Below are 25,001 nucleotides of genomic sequence, written 5' to 3'. Positions count from 1 at the left end.
CAGCTTGAAATCCAGCTGTGTGCTGGGAATGGGTGAGGAGTTGCTTCTCTGCTTTCTCTGACAGTCATTTACTTCAGATTCCAAGAAGTCATCAATTTTATTTTAAATCAGTGAACATATTTGGGATTGCTGCTGCACAAATATACAGCTGCTAGAAATGTTGTAATCAATATTTAAGGCAAAATAAATGGATAACGTCTAAAAGTTAAGGGCACTTGAAATTTCGATGTCTTACTTGGAATACACATTCAATAGACAATTATAAAAATCGATACATAAACTTACAAATGAGATGCTACATATGCATTTTTAAGTAAATTCATGAACAAATCTGACTCCAGATGGGGTCACTTATTTTATTTACCATATATTTGAGCATCTCGGCTTAAAACTATGATTTTCAAATAGCTGTAGTAGGAGTATTTTCATCTGGATAATTAATGCCAGCAACTCCCAAAATTCAGTGGCTAAGCACAATAAAAGTTAATTCATCACTGACATCCAGTTGTAGGATGGGTCAGTGTATTAGTCCATTCTCGCATTGCTATAAAGAACTACCTGAGACTAAGTAATTATAAAGAGAAGAGATTAATTGGCACATGATTCCATAGGCTGTATAGGAAGTATGGCTGGGGAGGCCTCAGGAAACTTACGATCATGATGGAGGGTGAAGGGGAAGCCGGCATGTCCTACATGGCAGGAGCAGAAGAAAAAGAGTGAAGGGGGAGGTGCTGCACACGTTTAAAAAACCAGATTTCGTGAGCATTCTATCCTGAGACAGCACTAGGGGGATGGTGCTAAGTCATGAGAAACCACCCCCATTATCCAATCACCTTTCACCAGGCCCCACCTCTAACACTGGAGATTACAATTCAACATGCGATCGGGGTGAGTACGCAGAGCCAAACCCTATCAGTCAGGCACCTCCTTTGTTGGCTGCCCTTGGTCAGTAATTCAGGGGTCCAAGCTTCTTCCAAAGAGTATAGTGGCTGTAGCATTTGAGAAAAAGGAGAAAGAGTGTATGGAGGATATCACTGGAGGTTTTTGGGCCAGACCTGAAAGTGCAGCATCCTCCTCTTTTCACACCCCATTGGTTGGAATCAACTCAGATGGCTTCAGCCTAATGGAAAGGATGGCTGGGAAATACCGTTTTCCTGACTGCCCAGGAAAAGGAAACCCGATTGGAAGATCTAGTCATTCTCTGTTACGAGGAAAAATTGTTAATATTTTTTATCAATATATTTTTATCCTTCTCCCCCCAAATTCTGCCCTTCTCCAGGCAAGGAAAAAAAAAAGTATGGCTTGAGAAAAAGTGAATAAGACATGAGAAATGCTCTGAACAAATAAAAAGAGGAAATTGTAACGTGTTTGTGGGGACACAGTGGATGGTAGGAAAAAGGAAAACAGAAGTGAGAAGGTGGTTTCTTATAAGTTTCTAAATTTAAAAACCCTGAAAATCCTCCTGGTAAAACACAGAAATGCTAGAGACACAGTATTCCTTAAAACAGATAGAAGAGCTCAAAAGAAAGTTAGGGAAATACTTAGGAGGCAGAAAATGAAGTTTTGATGGTCTGCATGGAATGCTCCAAGTACTCTGGCCATGGGTAGTGGTGTGCTGTCTTAATACTCCAGGGACTTGGGTTGTTATATCTATGTGGCGGTGGGAGATTGGGTCGATGTAAATTATGGTGTTGAAAGTAAAATCTCAGTATAAAGTCAAATCCTCTGGAAGGCTAAAAGAAATGCACCTACTGGGAAAGGAAGATGATAAAGTTTTCTATATTAGTCTAAATTCTAGGTGATCTAATTAAAAAAATAGCTTCCTTTTGAATGTTAGAGGACTCTACTGATTTTATCGCTTATATTTATTTCCCCTGTTCGTTATTTCAGGAGGTGAGAAGTGCTACGGTAGCAAAGGGCAGAAAGAAAAAGAAAAACAAATGTTACCAGTAAACGAATACTAGTAAGAAAGTTGTGTTCAAATTTAGTTCCATTTTGTATTAGAAAAATGTGTAATTTCAGGCAAGCTAAGTCACTCAGTTTCTCCGTTTGTAAAATGGGATAATAATATATCTCCTCAGTTTAATCTGAGTCAAGTAAACGCAAAGTGGTTAGAAGTGTCTGGTATAGTGAAAATGTTAGCTACAAATATTAACACACAATGTACTTTATTAACATCTAATGGATGTTATTAAGGTAATACATTTAAAATATTGGAACAATTTAAAACCACACTGCCATTTTATTAGATTCAATTATGCATGAATTCATCTAAGATATTCATATGGTCACAAGTCAACTGAATAATTTCGTTTCTTCTTTATTACCCACACATTTCTAGTGCCAGATGCCACAGGACATTTTTGAATCATGACTTTTATGTCTTGCTTCATTGTGCCTTGATGCTAGATGAGTTGGCATAGTATGATAGTTCCTGAACATCATGTGTACACTGAGGTGGTTAACGAGTATTTGGCGATACCAGAGAATGACTTCAAACTGCATGAATATATCCCACCAAATCAAAACTAAAGGAATACCCACCTGAAAATACCCTTAGCCAGATCCCCCGAATGCCCACAGTCACTTTAGCACTACCCAACACGAGGAAAAGTATGACGCAGAAAAGGTCCTTGTGGAAAGAAACAGGAGTTTCACCTGGTTGCAGTTAAATAATCAAAAGCATATCACCATGTAAATACACTGCTAGGGCCCCTTCGAGGGCCTTGAAAGAAATCCATGCACATGAAAGATCCTGAAGTTCAAGCTTTGCTAGTGTTACAGTAAATATAATTTGGGTAGAAGACAATAGAATTTGATAATTGCAGATGCAAAATCCAAATTAACCTGAACTGCCCAGAGTGTAAGCTCCTGAAGAGCAAGGCCAGGACAATTTAATGTGTTTTTCACAGTGCCAGGAATGATACTCATCTTTGTGGATACTAAACAATTAATTACTTGATTATTAGTTAATTAGTTCTTTCTACATTTTAATCTTAAATAATTTAATTTTATAAAGCCATACAATTATACACTGTACATTTTCTTGTCTAATAGCATATTCTGTTACAGCAGTAGAAGGACAATATGTGATTTCTAACTGCCAGAATAGATTTTTTTTTTCAGGTTTAATTACATTTGTGCACTGTCATTTTTATTGGGCATCAGAACATCTTCTTGGACTTCTGCTGAGTGGGTTTCTTAATAGTGAATCACGAATGTCAGCTGAGTATTTCTATGTTTAACTACTGGATTAAATAGTTGGATGTTATTGTTAGAATGTTTTGCAGAAAAATTTGAAAATTACACTTAAGGCTTTTTGACTGCTATTGTTCTATGGACCTTGATTCTGGACCGTGTTTGAGTCTTTTAAAAATTTTTTTAAAAAGGCTATGTGTTCTCCAAATCTTAAGATTATAGATTATTAAAAGTTTCACATTGGCCAGGTATGGTGGCTCATGCCTGTAATCCCAGCACATTGGGAGGCCAAGGCGGGCGGATCACCTGAGGTCTGGAGTTCAAGACCAGCCTGGCCAACATGAAGAAACCCCGTCTCTACTAAAAACCCAAAATTAGCTAAGTGTGGTGGTGCATACCTGTAATCCCAGCTATTTGGGAGGTTGAGGCAGGAGAATCGCTTGAACCTGGGAGGTGGAGGTTGAGGTGAGCTGAGATCGCACCACTGTACTCGAGCCCGGGCAACAGAGTGAAACTCTGCCTCAATTAAAAAAAAAAAAAGTTTCACATTTCTGAGAAATTTATAAAAATATTGATAATAAAATTTATAAACAATCTAGTTAATAATTATTTTAATCTACTTATCCCTGGTATTATTTCTAATTACTTTTTTGCAGAAAAGATCTATTAAGTAGATATGGGCTTGTCATTGGCCTTTGTTACTTCATAGTTTCTTACTTCAAAGGAAGTTAAATCTCTTATGGAAAGGCTAGGCTGCCTTCATTTGTTTTATAAATGGGTGCTTCACTACTCTGGAAAGAATTGTTTCATTCCACATATTTTGAACAGTCCCCCACACTAAATGGTTATGGATCTGTTATATAGTGGAAATCTGTTATTACCCAATATCTGCAAACACATTTTGAATTGATACTTGTGTAACTTCACTGGGCATCCTGTTCATGAAAATAATTGATGCACCTGATATTTATTACCGATGAATCAAGATTCTATAGATGGTGTCCAAAAAATAACAAAAGGAAAAGTGTCAAAAGATCTAGTGAGCAACTTGTTTCTTCTTGGGATAAATCTGAGGCCAGCTTTGCAACAGAATCTTCCGGCAATTAGGAGGGAGTCATTAATCCTTCAAACTAGGATGTCAGAATGTTCAGAAAACACCTCACATGCATAAGACCTTTCTAAACTTTCCAGATTATAAAGGGCTTTCAGAGATTTTTGTTCAATACGTGATGCAATAGAAACTTAGTCGCAATGCTCCTGGGAATAAGTTTGGAGTCACTCATCACTCATCCAACAAATTCCAGGAAATCTTTATGGTCGTATTTGACCAATTGTTCAACCCCAAGAGGTCAAAGTTCATCAAATTCAGTTTAATATATAATACGACGTGTGTATAGGAATTAATTCCACAGGACAAGCTTTCTTTAAAAACTTTAGCCCATACATGCAAAGGAGGTTTTTACCATTGATGATGGTAGTGAGTATTTAACTCAGAAAAGTTGGTCATTTGAGTGAATGTTTCATTTTTTCATATTACTAAAAGTCAGATGCTTTGTTTTCTCATGGGAAATTTCTTTTAAAACATCTCTACTCTGGGAATGGCTTTGGAATTTCCACACCAGGGTTAATACAAAATGTCTTGGACAGTATGAGAATCATTTTTAATCTATGACAGAAGTCATGCTGTGGGAATTCTGTAATAAGAAATTATAATTCATTCTGCAATCGTGTCTTAGATAATAAAAATAGGTAACGTCCATTCCTTGCATCCAACTTTAGTTTTTCTCAGATCTAAAAATACCAATTCTATCTTGTAGAGTATAAATTTATCATCAACATTTACTAAAATGAATGAGGTTTGATGTAATAAGTGTTTGATTTGAGCAAATTAGGTAGAATTAGTTCTCAGTATAGAACAATAAGACTCAACACCCTCTCTTCTCTTCCATTTTCCTCACCTAACTCCAAAGTATGTAAGAATGAAAAGAAAAAAATTAAGCAGGTAGCAGGTGTTCTACAAACGGCAAGACATCAGCAGAAGTCAATATCTACTCTTTTAAAAAATAACACACTTGGCCCGGCGCGGCGGCTCACGCCTGTAATCCTAGCACTTTGGGAGGTCGAGGTGGGCAGATCACGAGGTCAGGAGAACGAGACCATCCTAACAGGATGAAACCCCGTCTCTACGAAAAATACAAAAAATTAGCCAGGCCTAGTGGTGGGCGCCTGTAGTCCCAGCTACTCCGGAGGCTGAGGAAGGAGAATGGCGTGAACACGGGAGGCAGAGCTTGTAGGGAGCCGAGATCGTGCCACTGCAACCCGGCCTGGGCGACAGAGTGAGACTCCGTCTCAAAAAAACAAAAAACAAAAACCAACCAAACAAAAAAAACACTTGTTACTTATTTTCTGATTTAAAAGGAAGTACTATACATTTTTATGTTTTTTATGTTAGATAATTTGGAAAATAAAGAACCAAACAGAAAAAACAAATCTCATTTAAAGCACAAGCCAGAGAAAGCTACTCCTAACGTTGATGTACAACGTTGTAAATATTCGTGTGTGAAGGCATATGTTTTGCAGATATTCATGTGTGCATGCAACTGAGAATTTTGATTTTTAAAAAACTCGTCATGTTCTTTGTAATATTATTAATTTTTTATTTAAATCCAAGAGAGCAGACATATTTTTCTCTTTTGTTCATTGATGTGTTCCAGTAGACCATCAATACTCATTTGTTGAACTTACTAGTACAGAATGATCTTTATTTACTAGTAAATATTCTCTTAAAACATCACATTTACCAGATGCATGATAGTCCATTGAGCAATGCACTGTAACTCATGCGACAAACATACTATAGCTGGCCATTTAGTTTGTTTCAGAATTTATATGTATAAAATTACCAGAGTATCTCCTGTGCATATTTTCTTTCTTTGTACAACTTTGATTATTTGAGATAAATGCAAATGCTGGAAATGTTTGAAATTCATGATTTTTAAAAGGCTTCCATAAAGTTACATTATATTATAGCACTCCTTCAAGGAACTGTTAACAGTGTTCTCCACCTCCTCTATCCTTTAATGGACCTTCCCTCTCATAGTATTATCTAGAGGGTGTTAGAGGGATTGGCCCCTGTGAAGTCATCCTTCAGGCCAGAGTGAATGGCTCAGGGATATGGACCCATAACTTAAGCCATTGAGGTGAGAAATATTTTCTTTTTCAGAACTATTAGAAAAATCATTCTCTTGGCCTCCTGGTGCAAAGAGGAAAAATACAGCTGTGGGAATTGCTACAGTCCCATGCACATTTGGAGATAACATTAGGGTCAAGCAGTCAGGAGAGACAAAAAGAACCTCAATTTTTATATACTGGGCCAGTTCTCACTTGAAAGTTTACTTAACTTTAAACTTTTCAGATTCTTAAGCCAAAAAATTCCTTCCTATTCCAATGTGGGGCAAGTTTTCTATTAGCTTAAATATGAAGATACTGACATGATAAATATCCCCTGCAGTGTATAAAGGGATCTTTTTCCCAAACTCTACTCAGTATTGGTTACCATTATAAATTGGGTGATTTTATAAGAAGCACATTCTATCTCATGTTGATTTGTGTTTCTTCTGTTGCTATCAAAGGTGAATATTCTGCATATGGTTATTAGCACTATTTAATTCTTTCTTGGTTCTAGTTCCTTGTGAGATACTTCAACCATTTTGGTTACATGACATATATCAGTATCTTTTTGTTTGTTTTTATATAACCTCTTATTTTGGAAGAATTTTAGGTTTGCACAAAAGTTGCAAAGATATTGCAGAGAGTTCCTGTATACCTTTACTTTCCTTTCCTTAGTATTAACATCCCACACAACCATAATACAGTCATCCAAGCTAAGAAATAAATATTGGTACAATAAACACTACTAATTAACTATAGACTCTCTTTGGGTTTCAACAGATTTTCAGTAATGTCCTTTTTATGAACTGGAAGCCAATCCAATTATATTTAGAACATTTATCCTTGTTAGTTAACTCCTCTCTGAAGACAAGCTCTTAGAATCAAGTTTCACCTAACTAAATCACCCATGAACATAAAAAGAGCTAAGTGATTCTTAACATTAAGCAAACTGGAGGAAGATCTCTGTATGGTAATACTTTCATTATTTTTGTTATTGCTGTCTATAATAATACTCAGCAAGGATGCAGAATGATACATACAAGGTTAACTCTGTGTTTGATCAGTAAGTAGGCTAGTTCTATGCTGTGAATGCAAGATGAATAAAATAATTTCTGAGATCCTTTCTAAAGTTGGATTCGCTTTCGAATAAGGACTGAACTTTAAATGCTAGAACATGAAAATTGTCTTTGGGCTCCTTGTCTGTAAACTATCACTTTACTAGGTATTCCAAATTTAATATGCTGAACAAGGAGCACTTGATTGCTTCTTCCTCCCTCCTCCCTGTGCTCCAAACTGTTTATCCCCTTTCTTAATCGGTATTATCATCTTCCACCCTATTGGAAGTGTGGTCTAAAACATAGTTGTTACTCCTCATTTATCTCTTCCTCATCCCCTGCATTGAATCCATCCACAGGTCCTCTCAGCTGACTTTCCAAATTCAATTTAATTCCTCTTCAACTGTTACAATCTTGATCAGGCCATAATCGCCTCTTATTTAGATTACTGTAATAACTTCATAATTTTCCTTTCTGTGTCTACTTTCAACAGTATACTCCATTAACCACATTGTAGCTGGAATACTATTTCAAAAATGTAAATTATGGCTTACTTCCACTTTCTGGCTTAAAAATCTCCAATAGTTTTTCGTTTTCCTTGGAGTAAAACCTGATCCTCTTCTTTATTGCTGCCTGAAAACTGCTACAAGTTCTGGGTCCTGACTACCTCCTAGCTTGATCTTTTATTGTCCTTCTCCTCACTCAGGATGCTCCATCTACACTGGGTTTTGGTTTGTTTCTCAAACATACTCAGCTTGCTGCAGTCTTGGGGCCTTGCCCTTGCACATCTCTCCACCTGGAATACATTTTCTTTACAATGTCTCAAGGCTGAATTTTTCCTTGTTATTTAAAACTCAAGTCCAACTTAGTGAGGCCCTTCTCATTTAAACTGCAACTGATGTATACCTGTATATTTATTTGTCTTCTGCCTCTATAATTCCATGAGAGCAAGAAATGTGACTGTCCTTGGTGCTGGTACGTAAGCAGGACATAACAGGCATTCAATCAATGTTTGTTGACTGACTGAGGGATAAAAGATAAAATAATGTCAGTTTAGCTAATTGAGAACAATTCTGGTGAACTGGAGAAGAGAAAAAGAAAAGAAAATAGAACTTTTATTAATGAGTAGAAAAGAGAACTGCTTTGTGAATTTTTCATGACAAATCTGAAATTATCTGAATTATTAACTTAGGGCTAATTTATGGGCTTCTATTCTATAGGAAGAATCACATTTTCCAAGATTGTGTCAGCTGTGGACAAAAAAGCAATTGCTAAGTGATTCAGTTCCAGAAACCCTTCTTTCTTTTTCTGGGATTAGGGAGGTGTATATGTGTAGGAAACTTTGCGTGCTTTTGAGGCAGTGGATTTTTCCTTAACTCAGGCAAATGGAATTAGGTCCAGTGTTTCAAAAATATAATTAGAATATGTCGTCCTTACATTAGCATTTATTCTAGGCAGAAATCGTAATGGAATATATGGTTTTAGTGTTTCATCTATAATATATTTTGGAGGATCCCAGCAGGGCAAGATGGCCTAACAGAAGACTTCACCAATCAGCCTCCTTGCAGGAACACCAAAATGATCAACTATCCACACAGAAAAGTACCTTCATAAGAGCCAAAAAATAAGGTGAGCAATGGCAGAACTTGGTTTTAACTAGCCAGGCAGTTTCTGTGTGGGTCTGAGGCAGCGGTGGCCATAGGAGGAAACACCTTTGCTTGTAAAAAGGGAAGGAAAGAGTAAGAACTTTGTGGAGAATAGGAAAGATGGTCTTGAATTGCCAATACCACCCCTCCTCCCCCTACTGGCAGCAGCTGCATGGCATGGAGAAAGAATCTGTATGCTTAGGGTAGGGAGAGTGCGGTGTTTGTGGAACTTTGTGTTGAACTCAGTGCTTCCTCGACAAGGCAGAAAGTAACACTGGGCAGAACTCAGCTGGTGCCCATAGAGGGAGCATTTAGACCAGCTCTAGCCAGAGAGGAATCATCCATTCTCGCAGTTGCAACCTGAGTTTCAGCTACCTCTACCACCATGGGTTAAAGCGCTCTGTGGTCCTAAATAAACTTGAAAGATAATGTAGGCCACAGTGACTAAAGTTTCTGGGCAAGTCCTGGTCCTGTTCTGGGCTCAGAGCCAGTGAAGCTGGAGGGCATGCAACCTAGTCAAACAGAAGCCAGGGTCACCAAGGTAGTACTTACACCACCTCCCCCCACAACCCCAGTCAGCACAACTCACGGTTTCAGGAGCACTTTCCTCTTTCTGCTTGAAAAGAAGATAGGGAAGAGAAAATAGAGCTTTGTAGGCTGGGCACAGAGACTAGTGGCAATTTTCCCCTGCCCTAGGGATCTGTGGAACTTTTAATTTGAGGGAGATGATTAGGCAGAAGATATTTTTAAGCAGCAAAGCATTCAAGATGTAACCTGGCTGTTTCTACAGGCAGTGGCTCATGCTTGTAATCTCAGCATTTAGGGAGGCTGAGGCAGGAGGATCACCTGAGTTCAGGAGTTCGAGCCCAGCCTGGCCAACATGGTGAAACCTCACCTCTACTAAAAATACAAAAATTAGCTTGTTGTGGTGGCACTCACCTGTAATCCCAGCTACTTGGGAGGCTAAGGTGGGAGGATTGCTTGAACCTGGGAGGCAGAGGTTGCAATGAGCCAAGATCACGCCACTGCACTCCAGCCTGGGCAACAGAGCAAGGCTCCATCTCAAAAAAGAAAAAAAAAAAGGGAGAGCTTTGTTTTGCAACTTGGATACCAGCTCAGCCACAGTAGGATAGGGTACCAAGCAGAGTCGTGAGACTCCCATTCTGGGCCCTAGCTAGGGTAACATTTCTAGATACAACCTGGGGCAGAAGGAAACATGCTGCCTTAAAGGGAAGGACCTAGTCTTGGGAGGATTCATCATCTCCTGACTAAAGAGCCGTTAGTCCCTGAATAATCAGCAGCCATATCCATGCAATACTTGCAGTGGGCCTTGGCTGAGGCTCTGAGACATGCTGGCTTCAAGTGTGACCCAGCACATTCCAAGTTGTGGTGGCTACAGAAAGAGACTCCTGCTTCAGAAAAGGAGATGAATAAAGGGAGCCTTGTCTTGCAGCTTAGGTACTAGCTTGGCCACAGTAGGGTAGAGCAGCAAGTGGCCTCTTGGAATTCCTGATTCTAGGCCTTGGCTCTTAGATGGCATTTCTTGACCTTTTCTGGGCCAAAGGGGAGCTCACTTCCCTTAAAGGAGAGTCCCAGGCCTGTAAGCATTCACCACAAGCTGATTTAAGAGCCTTTGGACATTGAATGATCATTGGTAGTAATCAGGCAATGCTTGTTATTGGCCTGGGTTGGTGGGGGCCACAGGGAGAGACGCCTCTCTTTGTAAAAAGGGGAGGGAAGAGCAAGAAAGACTTTGTCTTGTGGCTTGGGTGCCAACTCAGCTGCAGTAGAGGAGAGCATCATGCAGATTCCTAAGGTTTCTGACTCTGCACTCTGGCTTCCAGATGCATCTCTGCACCTTCCTGGCATTGAGGGGAGCTTGTCACCCTGAAGGGAAGGAGATAAGCCTGGCTGGCTTTGCCACCTGCTGATTGTAGAGCCCTAGGGCCTTCAGTGAACATAGGCAGTAGCCAGGCACTGGTTATCATGGGCCTTCTGTAAGGCCCAGGTCTGACACAGCACAGTCCCAGTGGTGGTGGCCACAGGAGTCCATATGTCACCCCTCTTCCAGCTCCAGGCAGCTCAGCACAGAGAAAGAGACTCCATTATTTTTGGGAGAAAGTAAGGGAAGAGAACAAGAGTCTCTGCCAAGTAATACAGATAATTCTTCTGGATCTTATCCAAGACCACCAAGGCACTACCTCTATGAGTATGCAAGAGCCACAGTATTACTAGAGTGGAGTGTCTCATACTGCAGATACAGCTGCAGTGACCAAAAACATAGAGCACAACACTTAAGTGTCTTTGAATACCTGGAAAGCCTGCCCAAGAAGGACAAGTGAAAACTAACCCAGACTGTGAAGATTATAATAAATGCCTAACTTTTCTATGGCCAGACCTCCAGAATATCCACAATCATCAAGACCATCCAGAAAAAACATGACCTCACTAAACACACTAAATAAAGCATCAGGATCCACTCTTGGAGAGACAGATATATGTGACCTTTTGGACACAGAATTAAAAAAAAAACGGTTTTGAGGAAACTCAATAAAATTCCATAAGGTGTTCAGAATCCTATGAGATACATTCGACAAAGAGATTCAAATAATTAAAAAGAATCAAGCAGAAATTCTGGAGTGAATAAATGCAATTAACATACTGAAGAATGCCCAAGAATCTCTTAAGAGGAGAATGAATCAAGCAGAATAAAGAATTAGTGAGCTTGAAGCAAACTATTTGAAAATATGCAGAGGAGAGAAAAGAAGAAACTGACAAAGAACAAAACACACCAACAGGATTTAGAAAAAAATGTCTCAAAAGGGCAAATCGAAGAGTTACTGGCTTTAAAGAGGAGGTCAAGAGAGAGAGATAGGGGTAGGATGTTTATTCAAAGGAAAAATAACACAGAACTTCCAAAATCTAGAGGAATACATAAATTTTCAAAACGAGAAGGTTATGGAACAGTGATATAGTTTGTCTCTGTGTCTCCACCCAAATCTCATGTTGAATTGTAATTCCCAATGTTGCGGGAGGGACCTGGTGCAAGGTGATGGGATCATGGAGGCAGATCTCCCCCTTGCTGTTCTTGTGATAGTTCTCATGATATCCGATGGTTTAAAAGTGTGTGGCATTTCCCCTTTAGCTCTCTTTCTCTCTCCTGCTGTAACATGGTAAGACGTGCTAGCTTCCCCTTCACCTTCTGCCATAATTGTAGGTTTCCTGTGGCCTCCCAATCATACTTCCTGTACAGCCTGCAGAACTGTGAGTCAATTAAATCTCTTTTCTTCATAAATCACCCAGTCGCAGGTAGTTCTTTATAGCAGTGTAAGAATTACATAATACAGAAAATTGGTACTGGAATGAGGTATTGATATAAAGTTATCTGAAAAATGTGGAAGCGAATTTGGAACTGGGTAACGGGTGAGGTTGGAACAGTTTGGAGGGCTCTGTCGAAGACAGGAAGATGAGGAAAAGTTTAGAACATCCTAGAGAATTATTGAATGGTTTTGACCAAAATACTGATAGTAATATGGACAATGAAGTCAAGGCAGAGGGAGGGTCTCAGATGGAAATGAGGAACTTATTGGGAACTAGAGTAAAGATCACTCTTGCTATGCTTTAGCAAAGAGACTGGTGGCATTTTCCCCCTGCCCTAGAGATCTGTGGAACTTTTAATTTGAGGGAGATGATTTAGGGTATCTGGCAGAAGATATTTTTAAGCAGCAAAGCATTCAAGATGTAACCTGGCTGTTTCTAAAAATGTATACTCATATGCATGAAAAAGAGATTATCCAAAACTGGAACTTATGTCTAAAAGGGAAGCAGAACGTAAAAGTTTGGAAAATTTGCAGCCTGATGGTGCAATAGAAAAGAAAATCCCATTTTCTGAGGAGAAATTCAAGCCAGCTGCAGAAATTTGCATAAGTAAAGAGGAGCCAAATGTTAATAGCCAAGGCGAAGGGGAAAATGTCTCCAGGGCATTTCAGAGAACTTTACAGCAGCTCCTCCTATCACATGCCCAGATGCCTTGGAGGAAAAAATGATTTTATTGGCCAGGCCCAGGTATCCTCTGCTCTTTTCAGACTTGGGACATGGCATACTGTGTCCTAGCTTCCCCAGCTCCAGCTGTGGCTAAACGGGGCCAAGATAGAGCTCCATGTAGTGTTGGGTCTGCGGGTACATAGAAGGCAAGAGTTGAGACTTTGGAACCTCTGCCTCGATTTCACAGGATGTACGGAAATCTGTGGATGTCTAGGCAGAAGTCTGCTGCAGGAGTGGAGTCCTCATGGTGAACCACTACTAGGGCAGTGTGGAGGAAAAAATGTGGTGCTGGAGCCTTCACACAGGGTCTCCACTGGGGCACTGCCTAGTGGGGCTGTGAGAAGAGGCCCATTGTGCTCCAGGTTCCAGAATGTTAGATCTACTGACAGCTTGCACCATGCACCTGGAAAAGCCACAGGCACTCAATGCCAGACTGTGGAAGTTGCCATGGGGGCTGTACTCTGTAGAGCCACAGAGGCAGAATTATCCAAGGCCTTGGGAGCCCACCTTTTACATAAGTGTGCCCTGGATGTGAAACATGGCGTCAAAGGAGACTTCAGAGCTTTAAGATTTAATCACTGCCCAGCTGGATTTCAGACTTGCCTGTGGCCCCTTTGTTTTGGCCACTTTCTCCCTTTTGGAATGGAGGCATTTACCTGATGCCTGTACCTCCATTGTTATCTTGGAAGTAATGAGCTTGTTTTTTATTTCACAGGCTTTTTAGGCAGAAGGGACTTGCCTTGTTTCAGATGAGACTTTGGACTTGGACTTTTGGGTTAATGCTAGAATGAGTTAAGACTTTGAGGGACTGTTGGGAAAGCATGATTGTGTTTTGAAATGTGAGAAAGACATGAGATTTGGGAGGGGCCAGGGGAGAAATGGCATGGTTTGCCTCTGTGACTACTTCCCAAATCTAGAGGAACATATAAGTTTTCAAATACAAGAAGGTTACAGAACAGTGATATAGTTTGTCTCTGTGTCTCCACCCAAATCTCTTGTTGAATTGTAATTCCCAATGTTGCAGGAGGGACCTGGTGGGAGGAGATTGGATCATGGGGGTGGATTTCCCCCTTGCTGTTCTTATTATAGTCAGTGAGTTCTCATGAGATCTGATAGTTTAAAAGTGTGTGGCACTTCCCTCTTCACTCTTTCTCTCTCTCCCTGGCTCTGCCAGAGTAAAATGTGATTGCTTCCCTCTCAGTTTCCACCATGATTATGTCTCCTGAGGCCTCTCAGCCATGCTTTCTGTATAGCCTGCAGAACTATAAGTCAATTAAACATCTTTTTCTCACAAATTACCCAGTCTCCAGTAGTTCTTTATAGCAATGTGAGAATGGACTAATACAAACAGCGAACAGATTTAACCCAAAGAAGAATACCTCAAGACATTTAATAAACTCCCAAAGGTCAAGATAAAGAAAACATCCTAAAAGCAGCAAGATAAAGGAAACAAATAACATACAATGGAGCTGCAACACACCTGGCAGCAGACTTTTCAGTGGAAACCTCAAAGGCCAGGAGAGAGTGGCATGTCATATTCAAAGTGATGATAAAAAAGCCCCTTTAATCCTAGAATAGTATATCCAGTGACAGTGTCCTTCAGATGTGAAAGAAAAATAAAGACTTTCCCAGACAAGCAAAAGCTGAGGGATTTCATGAACAACAGACCAGTCCTACAAGAAATGCTAAATGGATTTCTTCAATCTGAACAAAAAGGATGTTAACAAACAAAAAGAAATCATACGAGAATAGAAAACTCACTGTTAATAATACGTACACAGAAAAACAGAGAATATTATAGCACTGTAATTGTGGTGTGTAAACTACTCATATCTTGAGTAGAAAGACTAAAAGATGAACTTATCAAAAATAATAACTACAACAACTTTTCAAGTCAGTACAAGATATAAACAGAAACAATAAAAAGCTAAAAAGCAGGGGGACAAAGTTAAAGTGTAGAGTTTTTATTACTTTTCTCCTTGATTGCTTGTTAGTCAGTTTGTTTATGCCATCAATGTTAAGTTGTCATCAGCTTAAAATAATTGGCTATAATAATTGCTGTTTTTTGCAAGCCTCAATCGATACACAAAAAACAAAAAGAAAGAAATTAAAACATGCCACCAGAGGAAAACACCTTCACTAGAAAGTAGACATGAAGGAAATAAATAAGAGAGAAAAGACCACGAAACAACCCAAAAAACCCCCACAAAATAACGGGAGCAAGTCTTTACTTACTAATAATAACATTGAATATAAATGGACTAAACTCTCCCATCAAAAGAAAAAGAGTGGCTGACTGAATAAACAATAAGACCCAGTGATCTTTTGCCTACAAAAAACACACTTTCTATCCTTTTATTTTCAGCCTAGATGTACCTACAAAGATACACCCAGGCTGAAAATAAAAGAATAAAAAAAGATCTATCATGGCAATGGAAATCAAAAAAGAGAAGGAACAGGTATACTTATATCAGACAAAACAGATTTCAAGAAAAAAAGCTATAAGAAGAAACAAAGAAGGTCATTATGTAATGAAAAAGGGTTAATTCATCAACAGAATATAACAATTTTAAATAGATAAGCGCCCAACACTAGGGCATCCTGATATATAAAGTAAATATTATTAGAGCTAATGAGGGAGATAGACTCTAATACAATCATAGTTAGAAACTTCAAGATGCACTTTCAGCATTAGACAGATCATCTGAATGTAAAATCAACAAATAAACATCAGACTTAACCTGCACTATAGACCAAATGGACCTAAGACATATTTACAATATATTCATCCAATGCCTGCAGAATACACCTTCTTCTCTCCAGCATGTTGATCATTCTCAAGGTAGACCATATATTAGGCTATAAAACAAATCTTAAAACATTTAAAAAATTGAAATTATATCAAATATCTTCTTGACAACAACAGAATAAAAATAAATGAAAGAATCAATGAAAGAAATCAATGAAAGAAGAATTTTAGAAACTATACAAACACATGGAAATTAAACAATATCCTCCTGAATGACTGGTGGGTCAATGAAGATATTAAGAAGGAACTTTAAAAATTTTCTGAAACAAATGATAATGGAAACACAACATACCAAAACCTATGGGAAACATCAAAAGCAGTACCAAAGGAAATTTTATAGCTATCAGCACCTACAGTAAAAGAGTAGAGAAACTTCAAATACACTACATAATGATGCATCTTAAAGGAATAGAAAATCAAGAGCAAACCGAGCCCCAAATTAGTAGAAGAAAATAAATAATAAAGATCAGACCAGAAATAAATGAAATTGAAGAAAACAATACAAATCATCAATGAAATAAAAAGTTTTTTGAAAAGCTAAACAAAGTTGACAAACCCTTAGCTAGACTAATTAAGACAAAAAGAGAGAATACCTAAATAAATAAAATCAGAGATGAAAAAGAAGACATGACAACTAATGCCACAGAAATGCAAAGGATCATTGGAGGCTACTATGAGTAACTATATGACAATAATTGGGAAATCTAGAAGAAATAGAAAAATTCCTAGACACATACAACCTGCCACGATTGAACCATGAAGAAATCCAAAAGCTGAACAGACCAATAACACGTAATGAGATTAAAGCCATAATAAAAAGTCTCCCTGCGGGGTGTGGGGGGAAGCCCAAGACCTGATGTCTTCACTGCTGAATTCTACCAAACATTTCTAGAAGAATTAACACCAATCCTACTCAAACTCTTCTGAAAAATAGAGGAGGGACTACTTCTAAACTCGTTCTACGAGGTCAGTATTATCCTGATGCCAAAACCAGACAAAGACATATCAAAAAGAAAACTAGTGTTCTCTGATGAACATTGACATAACAAACCTCAACAAAACATTGGCAAACCAAATTCAACAACACATTAAAGAGGACATTCATCATGACCAAGTAGGCTTTATCCCAGGGATTCAAGCATGGCTCAACATATGCAAATCAAATCAAATAATGCAACACATCATATCAACATAATGAAGGACAAAATCCATATGATCCAATTGATGCTAAAAAATATTTGCTAAAATTTACATTCGTTTGTGATAAAACCTTCAAAAAATTGGATATAGAAGGAACATGCCTCAACATAATAAAAGCCACATATGACAGACCAACAGCGAGTATCATAGTGGACAGGGAAAAATGGAAAGCCTTTCCTCTAAGATTTGAAATGTGGCAGGGATGCCCACTTTCAGCAATATTATTCAACATAGTACTGGAAGTCCTAACTAGGGCAATCAGTCAAGAGAAAGAAATAAAGGACATCCAAATTGGAAAGGAATAATTCAAATCACCTTTGTTTGTAGATACAAGATATAATCTTGTATTTGGAAAAACCTAAAGACTCCACAAAAAACCTATTAGAATCGATAAACAAATTCGGTAAAATTGTAGGATACAAACTCTACATACAAAAATCAGTAGCATTTCTAAATGTCAATAGCAAACAATCTGAAAAAGAAATCAAGAATATAATTGCTTTTACAATAGCTACAAATAAAATTAAATACCTAGAAATTAACTTAACCAAATAAGTAAAGGATCTCTACAATGAATATTATGAAACATTGATTAAAGAAATTGAAGAGCACAGGCAAAAAAATGAAAAGATATTCCATGTTCATGGGTTGGAAGAATAAATATTGTTAAAATGCTCATACTATCCCAAACCATCTACAGATTCAATGCAATCTCTATCAAAATACCAATGACATTCTTCACAGAAATAAAAAAAAAGCTATCCTAAAATTTATATGGAACCACAAAAGGCCCAGAATAGCCAAAGCTATCCTGAGCAAAAAGATCAAAAGTGGAGAAATCACATTACTTGACTTCAAATTATACTGTAGAGTGAAAGTAACCAAAACAGCATGATACTGGCATAGAAACAGACACATGGACCAAAAAAACAGAACAGAGAACCCAGAAACAAATCCATACATCTACAAAGACCTCATTTTCAAGAATGGTGCCAATAACATACATTGGGGAAAGAACAGTCTCTTCAAGAAATGGTGCTGGGAAAATCGGGTATCTATATCCAGAGGAATGAAACTAGACTCCTGTCTCTTGCCATATACAAGAATTGAAACTAAGTGGATTAAAGACTTACATCTAAGTCCTCAAACTATGAAAGTACTAGCAGAAGATTTTGGGGAAACTCTCCAGGACATTGGAGTGGGCAAAGATTTCTTGAGTAATATACCACAAGCATAGGCACTCAAAGAAAAAATGGACAAATGGGATCATGTAAAGTTGCAAATCTTCTGCACAGCAAAGGAAACAATCAACAAAGTTAAGAGACAACCCATGGAATGGGAGATGATATTTGCAAACTATCCAGCTGACAAGAGATTAATAACCAGAATATAAAAGAAGCTCAAACAACCCAATTAAAAAATCCAATAATCCAATTAAAAAATGGACAAAATATTTGAATAGACATTTCTCAAAAGAAGACATACAAATGGCAAACGGGTATATGAAAAGGTGCTAAGCATCATTGATCATCAGAGAAATGTAAATCACAACCACAATGACATGTCATTTCACCCAAGTCAAAATGGCTTTTATCCAAAGACAGGCAATAACAAATACTGGTGAGGTGTGGAGAAAAGGGGACCCTTGTACACTGTTGGTGGGAAAGTAAATTAGTATAACCACTACAGAGAATAGTTTTGATTTTTCTCAAAAAAACTAAAAGTGTAACTGTCATATGATCCAGCAATCCCACTGCTAAGTATATATCCAAAAGTAAGCACATCAGTATATTGAAGAGCTTTCTGTACTCTCATATTTGCTGTTGTACTATTCACAATAGCTAAGATTTTGAAGCAAGCTAAATTTCCATTAGCAGACAAATGGATAAAGAAAATGTGGTACATACACACACGTGAGTACTATTCAGCCATAAAGAGAATGCAATCCTGTTATTTCCAACAACATGGAAGGAACTGGAGGTCATTATATCAAGTGAAATAAGCCAGGCACAGAAAAACAAACATTGCATGTTCTCTCTCATTTGTGGGAGCTAAAAATGGAAAGAACTGAGTTCATGGAGATAGAAAGTGGAATGATGGTTACCAGAGACTGGAAAAGATGACTGGGGGCTTGGGGGAAGTGGGGACGATCAATGGGTTCAACAATATGAATGACTAAGGCCTAGTATTTGATAACATAACAGGGTGGCTATATTCAATAATAATTTAAATATACATTTAAAAGTAACTAAAAGTATATTTGGAATGTTTCTAACACAAAGAAATGACAAATGCTTGAGGTGATGGATACATTAATTACCTTGATGTGATTATTAGACAATGTATTCCTGTGTCAAATTATCCCATATACCTCATAAATACACATACCTGTTAAGTACCCAGAGAATTAAAAATGAAAAAACATTTTGGATGTTATTCATTTCTGACATAAACGTTATGTTTTATTACTTGTTGAGCATTTTAATACATAAAAATGAATTCTATTCCCCACTATTTAAATGTTTACTTATATCCTTTAAGATTCCAAAAAAAGGATTTAATGCTGATTCCTCTGGTGCTTTATATATTATATATATATATTTGTATATGTGTGTATATATATAGATATATATGTGTATATATGTGTATATAGAGATATATGTGTGTGTGTGTGTGTGTGTGTGTGTGTAAATTTGTGAATTTTATTGGAAGGTCAATTTGGAAGTTACTGGCTATAGGCAGAGTTGTTCTAATGGCCTCTGATAATCAGAACATGTTACTCACCGCAATGGACATCTTTAATGTTTTTTAATTTCCATGAATCCTGAGAGTAACTCTTAGTGTTTGAGATAGTTTAAGATATAGAAAGGATGTTAGTCTGAGGATGTCCTGTGTCTCATAAGGTGGAATGGCATGTGCTAACGCAAAAACATTTTCTTATTACTACAGGTGTTATCACCCCATATTTTGTTTCAGAGGGTGGTAACTTTGCTCTTGTAAAGCATGCCCTCCATACTTTACCTTGGAATGCTTCTTACCATGCTCACAGAAAACTGAAGTTACACTGCTACAGTCTTTAAGATCCCAGAATGCAGATTAATCAAGTCAGAGAACCAAGCTGGTGTTTCTATTGTCTTCATCTCTCCTTTCCTCCCTCTAACAGATATGCAGTGCATGTCTAATGGCTGTCAGGCCCTGTGCAAAGCACCAATAATATTGGGTTGGAAAAAATAGAAATATTTTCTGCCCTCATACAGCTTACAAATAATAGGACAAAGTAGGCATTAATCACAGAATCACATGGGCATCTGATCAGAACCTGAGACAAATACTATGAAAATACAGCTCAAGCTTCCCTAAGAGTAGAAGGATCTGACTTTCCAAGAGGCAAGGTGTGGCCAAGGGATAGATGGACTTCCTTGGGAAGGTGATGTTTGTCTGAGACAGGAAGTATTAAAGGGAGGTCAATAGGGGTGTAGAATGGAATGGGGTGGCCATTTAGAGGTGTAGGGAATATTCTGGAGAAATTTCTAGGTAAAGAGTGGCATGTGTAATAGCTCTGGGGATTGAGGAAGGCATAATATAGGCTCTTAAGTGAGCTAGTGAGCCCCAGTGCAGACAGTGAGGGAAAGGTAGAGCAAGCGTTCCTTAGGGAAGAACCTGAGAGGCATGGAGAAATGGACAAGAGACAGCACTGCATGCTGGAGGCTGGGGAAGTGGAGAGAAAATGTGCCTGGATGTAGTGGGGAAATGGTTGTCTAGTGGGACTGTACCCACTTTTCAATTTTGCCTAAGGACAGCCCTCCCTTAACACCCATGCAGTTTTCTGCTTAAGAGTTTATATATCCTCCCACAAACCCATAACCTCAGTCTAATCATGAGAAAAACATCAGACAAACCCAAACTGTGGCAGATTTTACAAAATACCTGACAACTACTTCTCAAAACTGTCAAGGTCATCAAAACCATGCAAAATCGGAGACACTCACAGCCCAGAAGCACATGACAAATAAATGTAATGTGGTATTCTGGACAAGATCCTGGAATAGAAAAGGACGTTAGATAAAAACTAAGGAAATCTGAATAAAGTATGGACTTTACTTAGTAATATCAATTTAGGATCTTTAATTGTAACAAACGTATGATACTATTGCAAGGTGTTAATAATAGGGAAAACTGAGTGTAGTGTATGTGAGAACTCTGTACAATCTCGCACTTTTCTGTAAATCTACCACTATTCTAAAATAAAAAGTTTATAAAGAAAAGTTCTCGTAATTCAGAAAATGAATTTTGAGGGTTTCTGAGTGCCAGCAGCCCAAATCCCCAAACTATATGATATGATTTGGTTCTGTGTCCCCACCCAAATCTCATCTCGAATTGTAATCTCCATAATCCCCATGTGTTCAGGGAAGGACATGGTGGGAGGTGATTGGGTCATAAGGAGTGGTTTCCCTCATGCTGTTCTCATGATCATGAGTGAGTTCTCCTGAGATCTGATGGTTTTATAAGTGTTTGACAGTTCCTCCTTGACATTCTCTCTCTTGCCTGCTGGAAGGTAAGATGTGCCTGCTTTCCCTTCCTCCATGATTGTAAGTTTCCTGAGGCCTTGCCGGCCATGTGGAACTGTGAGTCAATTAAACCTCTTTTCTTTATAAATTACCCAGTCTTGGGTAGTGTCTTCATAGCAGTGTGAAAACACACTAATACACTATATATGCTAAAATTTCTGAACTTAACAGATCAAATACAATAATTCTATTGAAGATTCCACCACTTTCTTCCTTAAACAAAATAAACATCTCTGCCACACATTCTGAATTTGTTCGATGAAAGTAAAACTGCTTACATTAAACCTTGCATTTTAGTCATAATAAGCCTTTTTGAATTCTCTAACCAGGTCATCTGAGGCTTTTATCTTCCTTGGCTGATCCTACTACCAGAGTATACTTTTGTTTTTTCTGGGCTGCAGTAATGCTTACTCCTTTTTGGTATGCCTGCCCAGCTTTAGTGATAGTTCCTTCTAGAAGCTATCTCTGATTTCTTCATGTGTGTTTCTTTTCTTTCCCCATAGCTCCTTTTGCCTTATTCTATCACAGGACTAGTCACATTATTTTGGGGCTAATTATTTACTTTCTGTAAGCTCCTAGGCAGGAACCCACATCTTATCCAATGTGATATTCCCAGTATCAGTCACAATTCCCACAACTACAGCAAGACGGTCAAATAGTTTGGTTAAATGAATAAGTGAACAAGTGTTGGTAATCCCTTTAGGATACCTTGAATCATATCACAGGTGCTGTATAAATGCACAAGGATAACATCTAAAAACTTATCTCTTGCTCACCATAGGATGCTGTGATGAGAAGATTTTGGCTACAACAAAAACAGATGGCTCATCAAGACTGTCAAATGGGTCAGTTGGTATCCTGGGCATCACATCACGATGAATTTTGGATTTTCTTCCTAAATGAAATAAGCAGAAGTCAGTGGAGCATAAACCACCCCCTTCTGCCCCACCCCCCACCGATGGAAATTGAGAACAAGGGTATTTGGCAAAGAAGTTTATTAAAGACTTGGTAGAACAATTATCTCCAAACTTCTTTTTTCTTAAGGGATCCACCCTTGAGAAGTACAATTACTGCTCTATTTAATCTTGTGACTCACTGTATCAGAGGAGGCAGAGGTGCCTCCCAAATTACAAAGCAGCTTGGAGGCAGCTGGGAAACTATTTCATGCTTCCTTATGGGTTCAAGCTATACTGTCTGACAATTTTTCTTTGTCCTCTAGAGGTGTGTCCTTTGAGGTCTTCCTGCAGCTGGGAACGCAAAGCATTCTAAGGGCCCTGTGAGGCTTGTAGTACCCACTTGCCTTTTCCCCAACTCACATAGTATTTATTTTGGGAAAGGAGGGTCATGTTCCTCATTAGTCATATTGCTGACTGTCCCTTGGTCCCCAGCCCCAGAGTATTAAATGGATGGAATGAATCGGATTTAGGGCACTGTGCTAGAAGGATGGGAGTGGGTAGAGAGGGTGGTGGGATAACATGAGAAGCAAATGGGGTTTCAAAACGTAGGGTGGAGAGTCTCACAGAAGAGCTCAGAAGGCGTTGTTTTGGAGAGTGCTTGAAACACTTAAGGAGGGAATGGGATTCAATTCCTTAGGGTTCCTTTCTTGGACTTTAAAATGTATCAGATTTAGTTCACAGCCTTGTTTCCTGTGGACATCTACATAAAGACAGCAGTGTCCACTCAGTGGCAAGATGTAAACTGCTCAATTAGCAATGGCTGATGGTTCAAGCTGGGTGTGAGAGAAGAGAACAATGAGGAGCAGGGCAGGAGAAGTTTGCAGTATATGCCAGAGGAAAGTGACTCTGGTAAGAGGCAAGAAGTGGTGTTTGAATTAGACCAATAATAAATCCATGAAAATCCATGCTGGCACAAATCAATACTAAATCTTCATTACTTACAAATTTAGTTGTAAGAAGAGAAGTTAAAGCCAAGATGAAAATGCCAAAGGAAACTAAAACACTTTGGTCAGCCTACATTTTTTTTGACTTCCATAAGGAGTCTTATACTAGCTTCTGATTCTGCATTAGCAAATTTGCGTATCAGTTTACTACTTACTGCTTAGAACCCTGTTGTCTATTGTCTTGTTAATAAATTGAGATTTCAATTACTAGAGTTACATTCCGAGAAAATGATCAAAAGATGATGAATAAAAAATTATTGATAATCTTCATGGAAGAGAAACTCTACCTTGTTGACAGGAAGTAGTTCTTTTATTTAATCTTTGATTTCTGATTGATACCACTTGATGATGGATGTTGGTGGATGGAGTCAAGAACAGAAAAAGAGCAGAGATAGAGGTTGCATTTGTGTTTCCAATGGGAGCAGTTTTTCAGGTGACATTTTTTTCAGATTTGCTTATTATCAACCTACAGCTTCTTTTGAAAGTAGCCTCTCCCATCAAGCTGGAAGGTATTGCACTCTTTCTCTCCTTATCATCTCCAGGGAAGAAGTCTTGAAAAGGTAGACACTGTCATTAGCTTTATTTCTCTACCTCTCTTTCCTTTTTCTGCCTGCAGCTCTCTGACCTCACTCTGACAGCTCACTGACATGACTATCTCCAAGGTCACATGTGGCCTCCTGATGAACAAAGCCAGACAGTGCTTGCAAGAATGTATTGTATATGATTTTTCTGTTCCATTTGACCTCAAGAAGCTTTGTATTTGTGGAAACTTTTCCTTGGTTTCTGCTTTTCTGATCCTTCTCCTGAGTGATGACTCTTTCTTTGTCATTTTCTTCTCTCTTATTCTAAAATGGTACTGACTTTGGTCTTATTCTTTTTGTATGTTCTATACTTTTCCTCAGTAGATTCTTTGCTTGTTAGCTATACATAGACACCTCTCAAAAATGCATGATCTAGTCAAAACTTTCCTTTTGAGATCTCCACAAAAATTTCTGACTGCTTTCTAGATAGTTGCACATAGATATTACACAGGTCTTCAATACAACTTGTTCTTCACAGAATTTAGCATTCTTATGCCATATGCATAAACCCATTCCTTTTCTAGAATTCCAAATTTCATTTGATGATAGTGCTGTTTAACCACAGTCCCCATGCCAGAAAGATATACAAGGTCAGTTGTCCCACCATTCTGTAGATCCAATCTGTCCCCAAGTGAAGTGGATTTTACTTCCATATCTTTCTGTGTTTTAAAAACAAGTAATATGTAATTATTGTTAAAAATTATATGACCCAGAAACATAAGGAAGAAAGAGAAAAAAATTATCCTTGAATCTGTCTGGTCCATAAATCCCAGATTGCACAATAAAATTCTGTCCACAGCCCAAAGAAATAGCACCCCTCCAGCAACTC

Source organism: Hylobates moloch, unplaced genomic scaffold, assembly GCF_009828535.3.
Source record: "Hylobates moloch isolate HMO894 unplaced genomic scaffold, HMol_V3 SCAFFOLD_20, whole genome shotgun sequence".
NCBI lineage: Eukaryota > Metazoa > Chordata > Mammalia > Primates > Hylobatidae > Hylobates > Hylobates moloch.
Note: the sequence above shows the minus strand (reverse complement) of the source record.